Source organism: Lygodium microphyllum, chromosome 26 (genome assembly GCF_053477565.2).
Source record: "Lygodium microphyllum isolate KBCC chromosome 26, Lygodium_microphyllum_v1.1.10, whole genome shotgun sequence".
NCBI lineage: Eukaryota > Viridiplantae > Streptophyta > Polypodiopsida > Schizaeales > Lygodiaceae > Lygodium > Lygodium microphyllum.
This window is the reverse complement of record NC_141160.1, coordinates 14,929,161-14,947,248: the sequence shown is the minus strand read 5'-3', so window position 1 is coordinate 14,947,248 and position 18,088 is coordinate 14,929,161.

The window sequence follows — 18,088 nt, the reverse complement described above, 5'->3', positions numbered from 1 at the left end:
AAGCCAAAAAATTCAATTGTCCAAAGCATCTCGGATTATAAAGGGAGTCAAAAAGGGACTACCTGTCTACTTAATTAAGCTCAATAAGTTAGATCAGAAGCAAGAGTCTCGTGAAGAATATTCATGGCTAAAGGAATACGTAGATGTATTTCCTGAAGAATTGACAAAACTCCCGCCTCAAAGAGAAGTGGATCATGAGATCAAGCTAGTGCCAGGGGCTGCGCTAATTGCAAAGAGACCTTATAAAATGTCCATCCCGAAAGAAATTGAGCTAAAGGAACAACTCAAGCAATTGCTAGATCAAGGCTACATCTATCCTAGCAGTTCACCATGGGGAGCTCCAATATTGTTCCAAAAAAAGAAAGATGGAACGCTTTGACTATGTATTGATTACAGAGGGTTGAATCAATCAACTATCAAGAACAAGTACCCTATTCCTAGAATAGATGAGCTTCTTGATCATCTTCAAGGTGCAAAGATCTTCTCCAAGATTGATCTCAGGTCTCGTTACTATCAAATAAGAATCAAGGAAGAAGATATCCAAAAGACGGCCTTTAACACAAGATATGGACACTTTGAGTTCCTAGTTATGTCATTTGTGCTTACGAATGCACCTGCTACCTTCAACAAGTTAATGCGGGATATCTTTAGGCCATATCTTGAGGACTTCGTATTCGTCTTCTTTGACGACACTTTAGTCTATTCCAAACAGGAAGAATATCATGAACCCCAACTTTGGATTGCCCTTGACACAATGAGAGCACATAAGCTCTATGCTAAGATGAAGAAATGTGCATTCTTCAAATGTCAGATATTGAATATCTGGGATTCATCGTATCAGCAGAAGGAATCTCAATGGATCCAACCAAAGTCAGATATGTTCTAGAATGGCCAATACCAACAACTGTCAAAGAAATACACAGTTTTCTTAGATTGACATGATGGTATAGGGACTTCATAAAAAACTATGCTTTCATTGCAGCACCTTTGACGGACTTACTGAAGAAGCAAACATCCATTACATGGTCAACTTCCGAAAAAACCAACTTTGAAATATTGAAGCAAAGTTTGGTATTAGCACCTATCCTAAGACTTCCAGATCTCAGTAAGGAGTTTGAGGTAGTAACTGATGCTAGCACGCTTGCCTTAGGATGTGTGCTCATGCAGGAAGGTCATATTGTAGCATACTCTTCAAGGAAACTGAAGAGCTATGAGAAGAATTATGCTACCCATGATCTAGAATTGTTAGCTATTATCCATGCTCTAAATCTTTGGTGACACTACCTGTTGGGTAACAAGTTTACTCTAGTGACTGATCATAAGAGTCTCAAGTGGATCTTTACCTAGAACGAGCTCAACATGAGGCAACGTCGGTGGATTGAAGTGCTAGAGGAGTATGATTTTAAAATCAAATAACAACCTAGAAAGGAGAATGTAGTTGCTGATGCACTCAGTCGCAAGGCATTCCTTAATTCTCTAATCTTGCAAAACCCATCAACAATTAGATCTCTAGCCACAAAGGTGTCCATGCCAAACAACCCAATACTTGATCTAGCTAGAGAAGAAGCATGCCATGATCCAGCCTATCAAAAGATGCTAAGGGAGATCCCTATGAAGGACCACGATCAAAAGCTACAAGGTAAGTATCATGAATTCTCTATCAATAGTGAACTTGTCTACTATAGAACGAGATTGTGCATACCGACAAGCTAGTCACTTAAGCATAAGATATTGTAGGAAGCTCATGATTCCCCTTCCTCAAGACATCCTGGCTATGCCAAGACTCTCAATGCGATTAGGAAGAGCTACTATTGGGAGAGGCTTAAAGGTGACGTTCTCAAATATGTCACTGAGTGTTTGTCTTGTCAATGTATCAAAGCTGAACATGTCAAAATGCCAGGAAAGTTACAACCACTCGACATTCCCCAAATGAAATGGAAATTCATCAGTATGGACTTTGTTGTTGGCCTACCCCAAGTTCAGGGAGGATACAACTCCATCATGGTTACGGTTGACATGCTTACTAAGGTTGCACACCTTATTCCAGTAAAGACAAACTATAAAGCTTCAGATATTGCAAGATTGTTTATCAAGGAGATTTTCAAGCTACATGGGCTACCCAGAAGAATCATTAGTGATCATGATTCTCTCTTCACATCACACTTCTGGAGAGCTATCTTTGAAGCCATTGGGACTCAACTCTGTTTTAGTACAGCTTATCATCCCCAAATCGATGGCCAAATAGAGCGATTCAATCAAGTCATCGAGAATATGTTTAGGGCACACTGTTGTCGTGAACCAAAAAGGTGGATTCAATACTTGCCTTTGGTGGAATTTTCCTACAATTCTTGTTAGCAACAAAGCATTCAAATGACCCCTTTTCAAGCATTGTATGGTCATGAGTGTCGAAGTCCCCTAAACTTTTAAGATCCAACCTTGAGGGTTGAAGCTTCAAGGTAGATGTTGGAAGAGATGGATGACCAAGTAAAGTCAATAAGACAGGACATCCAAGCAGCTAAGGATAGACAGAAGGCATACCCGGATTTGAAGCATCAAGATAGAATCTTCGAGGAAGGAGACATGGACTTCATTCGCATATGCCCAAAGAAGAGTTCCCTATCCTTAGCAGAGTGCAAAAAGCTAAATCCAAGGTATTGTGGACCATACAAAATCCTCAAGTGCCTAGGACCTAATGCTTATAGATTGCAACTCCCTGAGAACCTGAGGGTTCATAATGTATTCCATATCAACCTATTGAAGAAGTGTGTACATAATCCTAGTCATGTACTTGATGACCAACAAGTTGTAATGCTTAGTCAAGGAGTCCTTGAGCTACGGCCTAACAGGATCTTAGATGTTAGGGAGAGACAACTGAGATCCAGAACCTTGAGAGAATGCCTCATCCAGTGGAAAGATTGTCCTGAGGAGAATGCCACTTGGATAAATGAAAGCACTCTCAACCATCAATATCCCCAGTTTATCTCGAGATGAGGACATCTTGATTCTTCCAAGGAGGAGAGAATGTAATATTTCTGCTGAAATATTACGAGGCCATGTGAAGTCTCGGGCAAAAGACAATTCTGGCATTGTGGTTACGAATGGTTGGGTCATTAAACAATACACTCTCCATTGGCCAATGAAGGCTAAGGTCTAGGAAACCACATATGTTTATCTGAACCTCCTCTTGGGAGGAGGTCAAGATGAAAATGATTAACTTATGGCAATTTTTTTTAAAATTATCCATTTTTTCCCCCAGCCGAAGGCCATGCTAGAGGGAAGGGAGTGAAGCGCGGTTGATTTAACACCGAGCTAGATGACATGGGGGAAGAATGCCCATGCAAGTAGCCGCGTGAGTGGGGGAGGTTCCCCTCCCTTCACCTATAAAAACCTTGTGGGAGGGGAGTAAGGAGGAGAGGGCCATCACGCTATAGACCGAGAGTGAGGAAAGAACTGTGACGTCACCAGTCTGAGAGAGAGAAGAGAGCAACTTCGCATCTGTGTGCGCCCGAGGGGGTCGTGCCTGATAGAAGAGAGCTATCACCTGATTTGTGAAGCCGCCAACTGATGACGAACGATGCCAGCTGCAACAATTCAACCGCCATACTCTCGTCCACATGGTTCCACCACATTTACAGAAGCTTCCAGAAGCTTCTTGAAAGCTTCTAAGGGTTCTTTCAAGCCCCCATTCCCATGGGTTTTGCCCCCAAAAAATTTCCTTAAAGCCATTTAAAACCCCCTTTCTATGAGGCTCTCATAACGCCCTTCCCACGTGGGTTTTTATAACCCCCTTGGAATTTAAGCCCCCTTTACTTCCCTTACATCCTCAGGAATTGAACACTTTCCCTTGTATTCCCCATAAGCTCACATTGCCCGGGTTCCTTTAAAACCCCCTTTCCTATCAGCCTCTCAGGTGGGTTTCTATTACCTTGGGTTTTAAGCACTTTTTTCCCCCTTGGACACAATAGCCGGGTTTTTCAAAAACCCTTCCCTTAGCATTTCCACAAAGCCATTCCCGTGGATTTCCTCCCCCCACACAAGTTCTTTTAAAGCCTTCATGTGGACTTTTATAACCCCTTCCTAAGGGGTCTTTATAACCCCTTGAATTAAGGTCTTTCCCCCTTGCATCCTCGTGAATTAAGCCTTTTACTTCTCTTGCATTCCACAAAGCTATCTTTACCCCTTTTCCATTTCAACTCCTACAAGCCATCTTACCCAAGGATTTTTCTTAAGGCCTTTCCGTGAAGATCAATTGTATTCTTGGAACTTCTACGAAAAGAAGGGAAGTTCATAAGTTTCCATTTCTAAAGCCCGGTTCCAAAAGACGGTGAAATTGGTCAAGGAAGCCGAAACTCAAAAGGGATTGGGCCTGCGAGGCAGACATGCCAAGATCATAAGTCTGTGGCCAAGGCAAGAAGGTCGAATTCGTGATGCCCCCTAAAAAGACACAAGGCACAACCGTAGGAGGATCATCTCCTAACTTCCATGTGGATATCTCACCACAAGTCCAAGTCTTCTTCCTAAGTTTGATATACATCGTAATATTACAATTGTGCATGGATCATTTATGGAATTAGGATGCACTTTTTTTAAACGAACAAATAAGAGAGCATAAGATCTTTATGCATTCCTAGCAAGTGGTTTTTATGAATTGCAAAGTGAAGAAACTAATGCACATCTTTACAAAGTCGAATTTATTGTTGTACACTTCGATTATGCATGGAAAGTATAAATTGCATGTCGCATTATTAGACATCTTTTTTTCGCAATGATTCATTAAAGAAAGTTGCTAATAACTATAGGAATTTGCAAGGGATGGAAATGATTCTAGGGCTGCATGAAGTAGATTAATCTCTAGGAAATTGACATAAATCTCAATCAATTACAAAAGTTAGGGTTTGTAAATCTACTCATACGTAGGCAATGAGTCATGTGATTACGAAAATGGTATCGTAAATATCTTCAAGAATAGACAAGTAAATTGGTTTAACCTAAAATGCGAGGGACTCGCTTAGAAAGGGTTAAATCAATGCAACATATCCCAAAGTGCTAACTAGGGTTTAGCACGTTGAGGACGTGACCTAGTTGCACTTATTGCCAAGTTAAAACTCTCGTATCCCTAAAGACCTACCCACATTCACGGAATGGGACAATAGGACATATTTGCAAGAAATGATCTAGGGTTTCTACCCTAAGGATCGCTCGCTAAAAAAATGAAACTTGGTTTGAATTGCAAACCTAGGACTGACAATGTTTGCCTAGTGCAATCAGGAACGGATTGGATATGAAGACACCTTAACCCTGTTTCTTATCTAATCATGATTCCATGATTAGAAGACGTCGTTTGATGGGTAAAATAGTCCCATGGACTAGATGTGATACTTGTGCAACATGTTGCAAAGTCGCATGATCTTGTGATTTGATTACAAGGGAATGGCCAAATTTCTCGGGATGAGATTGTAGATTCTTGCGCAAGTTTATCTTGTAAGAGGATGAGTAGTCATCCTGAGATAGTACCTTTCTTGGGAAAAGTAACCAAGATGAGGGGATTAGATAATTGCTTGGAAGAAAAAGACCAATTAGTAAATTGGAATAACATATTTACTGCTAATAGAACTTAAGGTATTGATTAAGTTGGGTTAATAGGGTACGGCCCTAACCCAAGGATATAAGGGTTAACAAACAAACCTTAGGGATCTTGCCGAGTCGTAATTGATCCCGGATTGAATGCTGGATGCATTCAGAGAGAAGGATTTACTCCTTAGCAGTTGACCAAATAACGACCACTGGAAATGATTGTGTTTGTAATAGTTTAAAGAGCACTGTTTGTTTTGTTTGCTGAAGGAATTAAAGTTTGAAAAGATATCTAATGCTTCAAGTTGAAGACCTAAAGGGAGAGGCAGCCTCAGTTACCCCTGACTGTCTGCCTAACCCTAATCAAGGGGGTTGTTAACCGTGCTGGGAAGGGGGGATCGAACCCACTGCAAGAGGTCTCTCCGTTGAGCGCTACTTGGAGCAGGAGGACACTTGGGTGCCAGGGGGGCTCTGGCCATAAATCCCTCGCCTTCTAGGCCCTACACAAGAGGCCAATGTGACTTGGGATTGGATCTCGAGGCCCGCATACTAGTCTATGGGCGGAATCTTGGATTAGTAATCCCTGTGGATTGCTGGATAGCCTTCGGGCGGATTATGGATAAGCCTACAGGCTGGACTTTATAAATGTATTTCAAAGATAAATATTATAGCCTATTGAAAAGGAACTTATTTGTCATTGCTTTTCTATGTCAAGTGCTATGATTACGTGAAGGAACCAGTGTCTAATAGACTAATTAAGGAAGCTATTTGATACATGTCCAACTAAATATGGTAGGTAATTAGACAACTAAAACAACCTGAGAAAAGTGTGGTGTATGTGGCCATGGGTCCTTCCTACGGATGGCTGGTCCCGGTTGGCTAGGAACTTTTCTCAATCATAAATGACAGCAAGAAGATCGTTCAAAGGACACGAATAGCAAGGGCGTTGACCTAGATTTTAAGTTATAATAATCCCGATTTATGCTATTTTAGGGAAACGGAATGGGGCTATGCCTTATGGTAGAGAGGTTGAGCTTTGCATCCCTCTCGTATTCCATTCTCCTTGAACCAAGTGCAGCGTGAATCCGCTTCGTCCCTAGCGTTTTTGCGTAAAGTAGTTCGCTTGGGGTTCAACGCTAGATGCCATTTAGGAAATGACCATTAGGAAAAACCCGAATTCAGGTTGGTCCTAAGTGGGAATAGCCAAAATACTTCCGCTACGTGGCAAAAGCAGAAAGTCCTAGATCACAAACCTCGTGACATTCCATGGGAGTGCTGTGTGGAGCTTTCTAGACATCCTTTCCGATGGACTGCTAAGGCATGTCCTGAAGAGAACACATGGACACGTTACAAGCTGGTCATTTGGGAGTCTTTAAGACCTATGACAAAATTGCTAAAAGCTTTTATTGGAAGGGGCTTTGGAGAGATGTGAAAGACTTTGTCTTGGGCTGCATGCCTTGTCAACAAAACAAGGACATCACCTTAAAACCAACTAGTTTACTTCAGCCATCGCCTATGCCTGAAGGCAAGTGGACACACATCACTATGGACTTCATTACCCGCCCTACCGGTGACTAAGAGAGGTTGGGACAGCATCTATGTAGTTGTGGATAGACTCACAAAGGCAGCCCATTTCATTTCCACAAAGACTTAGTATAATGCTTCTCAAGTAGCCAACCAATTCATGGAATATGTTTTCAAATTACATGGCTTACCACAGGTCATTGTGCATGACCAAGATGCTACATTTATGAGTAATGTTTGGCAGGTAGTTTTTAGCTTTATGGGCACTCAGTTAGCCCCTTCCACTGCTTACCATCCACAAACAGATGGTCAGACAGAAAGGGTTAACAAATGGCCCGAAACTTACTTGAGGCATTTCTGTCATGATCTCCAGCATGCTTGGGACTCACGGTTGCATTTGGCTGAGTTTGCCTATAATAACTCTACACATGCTAGCATTGGAGTTTCACCTTTTGAGGCCCTGTATGGCTACAAGGTGCCCCTTCTTGTGGTTATCTTCAATGATAAAATAAATCCACAAAGAAAGGAAGAATTGAATAGAATGCAGGCCTTACTTCAGTAGTGTAAAGCTAACTTGAAGAGAGCTCAAGATCAAATGAAGCTTTATGCTGATGACAAAAGATTGGATGTGGAGTTCCAAGAAGGGGATTTGGTGCTCTTGAAAGTGCCTAAGTCTAGATATGCCTCCCTTCAAGATGGGTCCAGTTGGCACACACGTTCTATGGACCATACCGAATTATCAAGAGAGTCGGAGACTTGGCATATCGATTGGCATTACCCCCATCTACGAAGATCCATAATGTTTTCCATGTGACTTAGCAAAGGACTATGTTGAGGAACTCCCACCGATAGATGAAGAAGGCATCATTCAATATATACCCAAAAAAGTTGTAGGACAAAGAGAAAAGAGGCTTTGCTCTCACTCGATCATGGAATACTTGATTAAGTGGCAAGGTTTACCACTTGAGGAAGCTTCTTGGAGGCCAGCTTCAGTTTTGGAAGAGTTCCCATATCTTTTAGAAGCAAATTTGGTTGAGATCTAACTAACTATGGCCATATTTTCTCCTAGACTGATTGCAGATAGCACTCTGTTTTAAAGCATATTTTATTCTGTACTACGGACAACAGTGCACACCATATATGGGCTGAAAGTACATCTTGAGAGCTCTGTTTTGATGTATAGCACACCCCATTCGGCGCCTCCCATAGAAAGTTATGACAAATTCACTACAGGAGGGTCCTGTAGTAAACAGCTTGTTGTCCACTGTCTGCAACCCGCATTTACTCTAGATATTTGGGTCAAAACTCATGTTTATAACCCCCCGATAAGGCGCATGTATCGTACATACCCCATGACCTATCATACACAATAATATCTCTTCATTCATTAGTATACCCTCGTAATAATGCAGCAGAGTAGTACTCTGATCAGTCCCTCCCAGTTATCACACGTGCCCAAATTGTTTTTGAGGGCAAAAACCTTCGGGTGGAGACGGAATGTAAGAGAGGGGGACTTAATAACAGGGAAATACTAACTACAGTGGCTGGTATATAAGGTAAGAGAGACTTAATTTTTGATTATCAGATAATTAATACAAGCTATCTTTCTCCTTCACCTTGCTCTCCAAGCTTCCATGTCTTCTCTCTCTCTCTTCCTGTCTTTCTCTCTTCATTTCTAGTCTTTCTCTCTCCTCGTACTTGTCTTTGTCTCTCTTCTGCTCTTCTTCTTCTTCTTCTCTACAGTCTTTTTTCTCTTCTTTCTCTCTCCCAGCCCCTCTTCTTAATATGCATACTCCACTTGACCTTGCACTAGTCTTTCACAATGTGTGCCCTTAATGATGACATTAGCACTTTGGCATGGTGCATTAGATTGGCAAATAATAGGGTGGTCCATCTCCTATGAGAACAAAGTGGTGATAGCACATGATGACGTTGGGCAGTGGTAATTAACACAAGGGCTAGGATCGAGTTGACTACCTACATATGATGCCATATAGCTCCATGACCCAAATGATGTCAAAGTCGCAAGAAATTTTTGTTATGTATTGCCTACACATTGAACATGTTTGGAAATTCACCATGTAAAGTTTGATTCTGCTTAGAATTTTCTTGGACATCCATGTGGCAACAAATTCTAAGTTATTATGTAAATTCATAGTTAGGCTTTACTATCTAGAGTCATAGTCAAGCCTAGAATTCTCTTGAACATCCCATGATATTTAGAAAAATATGACACAAAAATCAAAGATGAAAAAGTGGAAGGAGAGAGGGGAAAAGAAGAGAGAGAGAGAGAGAGAGAGAGAGAGAATATGTGTGTGTGTATTTGTGTGTATGTGTTGGGAGAAAGAATAAGAGGATGGACAATCCTAACATTCGAGACTTTGAAATTACTAGGTGGACAAAGAAGCTAATGAAGTAAAGCGTGAATTATTACTAACATTGGTGCAAAGCACCGACAAAATCAGCTCCATTGCACTGATGCAAGAAGATATAGTTTATGCTTCATCTTTTTGACATTAGTCTTCCAGTCCCTATATATCAATGAGTGCTACATCCTCATATATTTCATTTTTGTGCCTATCAACATCAAGTATAATAGGCATATTGTTTAGGGTTGACCTAATTGACCTTGATCTTCCACTCCTTATATACGGATGTGTGCCACAATCTCGTATATTCTATTTTCATGCATTCAACTTTGTATTGATCTAAATTGCCAAAAATATGAAGTTTGGATTATGTTTCTTATATCAACCTCCCATGAGCCCACATGAAACATGCTTGCAAACCCCAATGTGAAGCATCAGGAGAACACCTTCTTAAACCATCGAGAGAATCTAAGCGTGGAGTGCTGGACAAAAAACTATGCACTTTGTACATTCTTAATATGAATGAGACTATCTCAAATTTGTAGTAATCTATTGAGGACTTACTATAACACATTTACTAATACATATGCCATTTACTTCTAGGGTTGGTACCCCTCCAAATGCAACCATTTTTGCTCTCCTAGTGGTTTCCCCTAGTACACTTTCGCTTTCCCACTATGATCTCTTTAGACCTCATGGGCTCACAAAGTAGGGTTGTTGTTTTAGGAATGGTGCTCGTTCTGTATGCATTTAGGTCAATATCTTTCAAAACTCCTATGACCATATCTTCAAACATGTTAAGGTGGATCCTATTCATCCTAGCATTGTGGAAAGCATGTAAGAACATTGTGTGGATGAACTTGGCCTATAGCTTGAGACGAAGGTTGGGGATTGCCTCAAATATCATGCCATCATTGCTCAATTAATGCTTTGTGAGATTAAACATGGCCACAACATCTTTCTTTGCGTTCAATTTGTAGGGGTGCATGGCCTTCAGGTGTCTTCATCTTGATGGTCCTTTTTCTTTTGTTTACATCATAATTTTTTAGGAATTCGTTGCATTTTGGGTGGTTAAATGCACCCCCAAATTTCTCCACATACTTAGCTAAGGAACACAATTCCACCATTTTTTTAACTTTCTCTTCGTCATCCACCACTTATCTCAGGTTTTGTATTTGTCTATATCTTAGATCTCCATTTCTTAAGATATCAGCATTCATGTTGTATTTTTCTTGCTCTACATCTATGAAGGGAATTTTTGGCTTCCCGTGTCTCTCACGAACAATCTTGTCATCGACTCTTGCCATTGTTGATGTCTTCTATTAAAAAGGAAAAAGTGCAATGAGAGGAAGGTTTGAAATATTATATGAGCTTACACCCTTTGCTTGTTTAAAAATTACTTTTTGCTTTCCTTATTCAAAAATTGCTAATAGTGATGTGCAATAATTTACTTTGAACACTTTTAAACACTTCATAACATTTTATGAACACTTCCTCCCTTCCCTAGAGAGTTAACAATGCTTCCTAGCTTGCAAATGGGTGAGTGGAGAAATAATTGGGGTGGCACAAGGCTTAACACATGTTATTTTACCAAATGATAGAAATGATAAAAATAAGGAGAATAATAAAAGAATAAAATTTGTACATGGTGACTTATAGAGATGAATACCATAATGGATTCTAAGGAGATTGTATTCCATGGTAGCATAATGGTCCATGTGTGTTGGTCTGATGTAAGTGAGAACATATCTAAGAAAATATCTCATGTTTAGGTTGCTAACAATATGTAGCTCCTCTTCACATACTACTCTATCCAAATATGGATGTTATAGCACATAATCTTTGAGAGGAGTCTTTCGGGTGATGGACAGCACCCAAAAGGAAGTAAGTGTAGTTTAAGCAAGGTCATACTCAATAGTCTTGATGGCGTGATGTTTTTGTGCATTAGTCATTATTTGACAAGTGAGTTGTTTCCATTGTGTACGCAAAGTGAACCACTTCTGAAGAAATGTATGTTCTAACATGACTAGCCTCTCTAGATCTACTAGTTCTATTTTTGAGGCTTCTACATGGCTACGCTTAAAAGGTGTGATTAATCAGCCATGTATGGTTTTCTCTTTGCTAATTTGTGTGGCAATGAGTTCTTCCACAATAGAGGTTCACTTGGTGAAGATGAATTTCTACTCTTTCTAAGAGCAATGGAGGTCTCTTACTACCATGTGAGTGTCCATCTAACAAACCTAGGTTCGAGCGATCATAGCTGCAAGTGAATATAGGGTGAGTGTATTGTCAAGATGGCGGATGTTGTTGACTATACTATCACCTATATCGATAGCCATGTCAAATGTGATTTCCACTATGGAAGGTTTGAAGTATGTGGGCAATAAATTAGTAGGAGATTTTGGTTTAACATGACTCACTCATCACAATATACTTATACTTGACCTCGCTCAAGGATTTACCTAATTTTCATGTAGTGCTCATGCACACTCAAAAGTAGTTGTGGTTGTTGAGGGACAATCCCTATGTTGTAGCTAGTTTGGACAGGGAGATGATTGTTGAGTCTTCTTGAGAGACAGTCGTGGTATCTATTCTTGTAGCTTGCATTGATGCTAGTGTGAGGATAGCAAACTCTTGGTGCTTAGGTTTCCATTTGTAGGCACATGATGGTGGTTGATGATGTAGAGGTCATCTAGCCCTTGATTGTGATGTCATTGTATTGTTCCATTTGGGCACTGGATTAGGTGGCTTGCTGCATTCTCGCCTACTACAGGGAAGCACAATGGTCAATTTAACACTAGTTTAATTAGCAACACGAGAAATAATTGAATTCCCTTTTATTGATGTGGCTATGAGAGTTATCATGGTGGGATTCTTTGGTAGCCACCATAGCCAGAAGTTTCCTTCATAATACCCTTGTGTATGTAACAATGCCTGGGGGACCCATTGTGGTCCTAATCTATGAGACTTCATTTTCTGCTAGTGGCCCTTGATCGAATAGAGTAACACTAGGTCACCTTTTTCAAATTCACATTTTCTGACATGCTTGTCAAATTAGGTGTTCCCTCATGCCTTTTCACATATGAGAGTGGCAATAAGTCATGTTTTCGATAATCTTTTCAATTCAGTCAAGTGTTCGGTCCAAGACTCCTGGTCTTCCCATCTCTCTTTCATAGCTATCTGTAGGATCAACACAAAGAATTCAACTAGAAAATTTGATTTTCTTTAGCTTGAATGGTGTTTGTTTAGTAACTATTTTCTAGGCGGGTGCGATACATCCACAAGGCTACCATTAGCTTTTTGTCCCAAAATCAATTCGCAAAGTGGATACATTTTTGTCAATACATTGACCAAGATTTTATTCATTTCTTCAGCTTCTAGTGGTAATATGGCAATGACTTTCGATTGATAATGAAAAAGGTGAACATTAGATGCTTAATGACCTCATTAATCAAATGTGTACCTTAATTGCTAACTACTTCAATGGGGTAGCCAAACCTAGAGATGACTTTCTCCCAAAGATACTTAATAGTGGTCCTTGCATTGTTTCTCCTCATTGCCCTTGCTTTAGCTTACTTCATAAGGTAATCTATGGCTACTATAATGTATGTCACTTAGGAGTACTGAGTGGAGAAACTCATGGGTCCAATAAAGTTCATGCTCTATTTTTCAAATAGTTTGTGTACTATCACTATCGTCAACTCCATTTTATCGGTTTCTATGGGAGCTTTTGTGTCACGGTGCTTAATAAACTTAGCAATATCACAAAACAACATAGGCCACCACAACTGAGACTGCAAGTCCTTTGGTGTAGTAGTGTCCCCATTGAAATGAGCTTTCGTAATTCCACCATGTGCTTCAGTGAGAAAATCATGGAGCTCATTTTCACAGACACATCATCTTAATAGACCATCCTACCCTAATCGATAAAGTTATCTTAAAATCATCTACTAAGGTTGAACCCTCAAAATGAGATGCCTTAGGATTTTTTGAATGCGCAATTAGGGATCCCGTTTTCTAAAATCTGCACCATATCATCAACCTAGTAAGATGTAAGGTCTGTGTTGTAAAGTTTCTTTTTGGTGGATACCTTGAAAAGGTGAGCATCAAGAAAATAATCCATGATGCCTTTCCTAATAGGTTCTCCGGGGTAATGTGGGATATATATGTGAAATCTAACATATAATGTTACTTTTCCTTTCGCACCACCACTAAGAAATCAAATTCCAATAAGAGTAGCAATTGTCTAGCAACGTGTCTTATTGCACAATTCTCGTCAATCAAATAAAGCAATGCCTGATGACAAAAAACAAGGCAAACGGTATAGCCAAAAGTTAATTTCTAAACTTTTTATTTGCAACAAATACCATTTCTAATCCTTCTCGCTTTGTTTGGAGTACTTTATCTTTGCATAACTAAGTTGCTTGTGATGCTAGCAAAGCTCACTAGGAAATCCATGTTATGCTCACCAAGCTAGCACAATAGTGCCCCATGACAAATTTTGAAGGATCAATCTACACGTGGTAAGTGATGGACCAATCGGAGGCCACGAGGAGATGAGCAATAAATATTTATATGTATCGTATGGGTTCAACATAAGGGATTTTTAAAATACCAAGTTTACACATTTTTTATATTAAGAAGGGTCCCATATAAAGGGGTTACTTTCAAATTGAATAGAAAAGGGTTATGTTTTATTAAGAAAAAATTCAAAAATAAGGATATTTATAAATAGGCCTTAAACACACATTGATAACCTTGTTGATTTGGCATCTAATTTTAACATCCTCAATATTGCATGCTCTATATCCCCAATAAAAATAAGAACTTGCTCAATTGTGAAGTTTTAGATGTATTGAATGATGATGATACCCCAAAATAAAATAGAAATCCGAATGTCTCTCTCACTTTTTATGATCAAAGTGAGGAGAGCGAGAGCGAGGGAAATCAACGAGATTCGAATCACTGCCTGCCTACATAGGAATGTAAGTTCTCTCTCTCTCTCTCTCTCTCTCTCTGTCTTTCTCTCTCTCTCTCTCTCTCTCTCTCCCACTGTCCATCAAAGCTTGCTCACTTGCTTAAAGATTATATTTTCCATTTTTCTTTCTATGTTGCTATGGCCTCACATCCTTTGGCCTAGACTTCAAAACTTGTCTTTCTAATAGGAAGTGATTGCAAAATGGTGGATTGGATGCATCTTGCATTATGTGACCAGCTTGAAGAGATACCTAAATTGGACTGGGACTATTCCCCATTCCCTTTCCAAATTGCTAAAAGTGATGATCATTTGCACATGTTAATTGCTAGAAGACCACAATGTGAGCTTTTTCTTGAAATTACCAAGACATTGGATGGGCCAGCTTTCATGTAGCTCAAGATCTCCTTGAACGCTACAAGTATCAAGTTGTCTTCTTGCTTGAGCACCTATAACTTTGCTCCATATGAAAACTTGCATGGGTGGGAAAGCATGTTCTCATGTGGATGGGAGTGAAATTCAAATAAGCATGACAACAGATAGCTTGAAGTGATTGTGAAGTTGTATGTGGCAAGTTATGAGGAGAACCTAATAATATCCAAGCATTAGAACCTCCACAACTCTGCAAGTGTTGTAGATTACAAGCAACTGTATCATTGGCTCCATTTCAAGCTCAATTGGGCAGCTTACATGATCAATACTCTCTTTGGTGAATGGACATGGGTTACATTTCAAAGATTAGGTCAACCCCAAACATCCTTCTTGATTTTTCAAATCCCATGATGTGTTTTTCAAACACATAGCAAGACCAACCTTTTGGCCTTATTTGGTTTGAGAAAGTAGAGCAATGTGATACATCATGCACAAAACATAGATAGGGACACCATAGATCCAAAAGATGAGTATAAAGGTGCTCTCTCCAAACTCAAAATTCAACATAAGTAGCTTTCGTAGTTCTAGTCCATCCTTTTAAGATTAACTAGAACATCATCTTCCAAGACATCATAAAATTTAGCAATCAAACTCTACAATTTAAAAAAATTAAAGATTCCTCTTATATCAGACCTCAAGGAAAGCCTGATGGACTGCTTTATAGGCTAAAGAATTCAGTCAAACAAGGTAAGGATCTCACTTTGCACCTAGATGAGATTATGATACCATGTGAATCCAAGTATTTGACACGAGCTGCTTGGAATTGGAGCAACTTCTTCAGCTTTTTTTTGCATCTTTACTAATTCATAGCCTATTTCTGAGCACATCTTCCTTCTGCCACCTACCAATTCTGATTTGGAGTAGAATATATCCACCACCTCATTGTTGTAGTAGCTTTCATAGGGAAAGCTTCATGAGCAGTTACTTTTATTTTAAAAATGCCGTCTTTGTTAATCTAGAGAGAGACTTCAAAAGTACCAACACCGAGATCAAAGATGAGCACGTTCTTCTCCCGACAGAGTTTACCTTGTCAAGACGATAGACAATAGGTGTCATGGTTTGAGAAGTTCTCTTAGAATCAATTTGGTCCTATCCTTGAAGCTCAATTCAATGCATACATGATAGTATAGAACTATCCTAGGAAGTATTTCCTTGAGTGCTATCCATAATGACCTATAGCCACAAATTCACCTCACAACTTGAAAAGTACTTATCCAAAGGAGGTGTTTGCTGGCTCCACTCAAATAATATGAAGTCTTCTTCAACATAGATGCATTAGTTTGATGTTAGACTGCAAATATCCAATTCCATAATAGATCTACCAGAACTTTACACAATAAAGCATCACCTTGTTTTGCCCTGTTATGAGCTTCTTTAGACCTTTAAATCCCACCCCTTACCAATGAGCTTGTTATGAGCTTGTTTAGACCTGCAAATCCCACCCCTTACCAATGGGAACTTAGGAAACACTTAGGAAGCGTGAAAATACTACTCAAGAACTTGTAGAACCTACAAGAACTCCATATTTCATCCAAATCCTCTGATGTGATATTTGTAAATGAATCAATTGACTGTGGTACATTGCGTATATTCCATCTCAACCTATGGAAGTCCAAGAAACAATGTAGAATTCATGATGATATTGCATCCTTCAAGACTTATTGATTAAGTTCCCATACTCCATGTAGAAACTTGAATCTTCATGAAACTTCAAAGGCTTGACCATTCCCTACTATGTGGACAGAAGAAAAGAGCCCAAGTGCTTGCCGCTTTCTGAATAAGCCTTCTAGAAACCAATATTGCCTTTCAATAGGAGTCTTTATTCATGTTGAATACTTATTGATGCTAGTCCAAGAAGTTATCCCAAGATTTACGAAAGCTAAAATGATGATGAAGAATCCAAAAGCTTGATAGGATTTAAGCTCCACTACTCTCCATACATTCACAAGGATGCTTGGAATGTTGAAGAAGTTATTCCTAGAAGGATGCTTGGAATGAAACTTCAAGTGTAAAGAATGGCTAAGTTAAATGAAAATACTTGAGGTTTGAGGAAGATTCCTAGAGCTTAATGGAGTAAAAGCCCCAAGAAAATTCTTCAAGAAATATGTAAATACTCACTATTGTCCATGATTGTGATCATGGGCCTAGGATTTTGAAAACTTAAACGCCCTTCAAGGAAGAAGAAACATTTGATAACACATTGAAATAAAGAAATATTTCATGCCAAGGAATATAAGAAATCATTTTTGAAGCCATAACCTTAACATGTTTAATATTGCTAAGTAAAAGCCACCATGAATACAAGACAAGAAACCATAATTAAAGCTTGAGAATTAGTGAAGGAGGGGTTATAACATCAAAACATCCTCATGTTAAGGATGGCAAGATATCCTCCCCTTGGTTATGGTGGGGCATGTAGCGCACCACCGCTTGATCAATGAGAGCTCAAATGGGTTTCATAGGTTTCATACGAGTTTCATAAGATATGGGAAGAGGGATATTTTCAAACTCATGTGATTCTTGGACAGTGTTTGGTGAATGATTGTTGGCCCATTGGGATTCTTTGTTTTTTAGTTTATTAGTTCACAAGTTTTTTTTTTTGTAATGAGGCTTTATGTAGATATTTTTGAGCAACCAAAGACCTCCTTTCTACTTGGTTGTTTATCTTAATAGAAGAAAACAATGTATTTTATATTTGATTAATGGTTGTTTTAATATGCAAACACGATGAGTGACTGTGGCTATAGAGCGAGGTTGGTCACCATAAAGGCTATTATGCGAGCTAGTGGACTGTTGAGAGTGGAAAAAGACTGAATTTTTGACTGTTTCTTGTTGTTTTTGAGGTCTGAATGATTTATTTTTTATGGATTTAGAGTGATGTATGGTTGTTAATGGAAGTGTTTGAGAGTGTTTTGGATGATATGGATTATTTTTTGGAAGCTCATGATGATTCTTAGAGGAAATATGAAGCTCTGTGATGTTCTGATAGGTTCTATGGAGGTTTTGATTGGTTCTTATACCTTATGTATAGCTTTTATTTTGTTCTGATTTTCTTCTGTATGAAGCATGGATTGATGATTGATGAAGGTTGAAATCATTTGAAGGTTGATTGAATAGTTTTTGATAGTTTGGAATGGTTATAGTATGACTTATGAGGATTTTATGTTCTTTGATGACCTTCTGTAACCCTCTGTAGACCTTCTGTATCTGTTCTGTC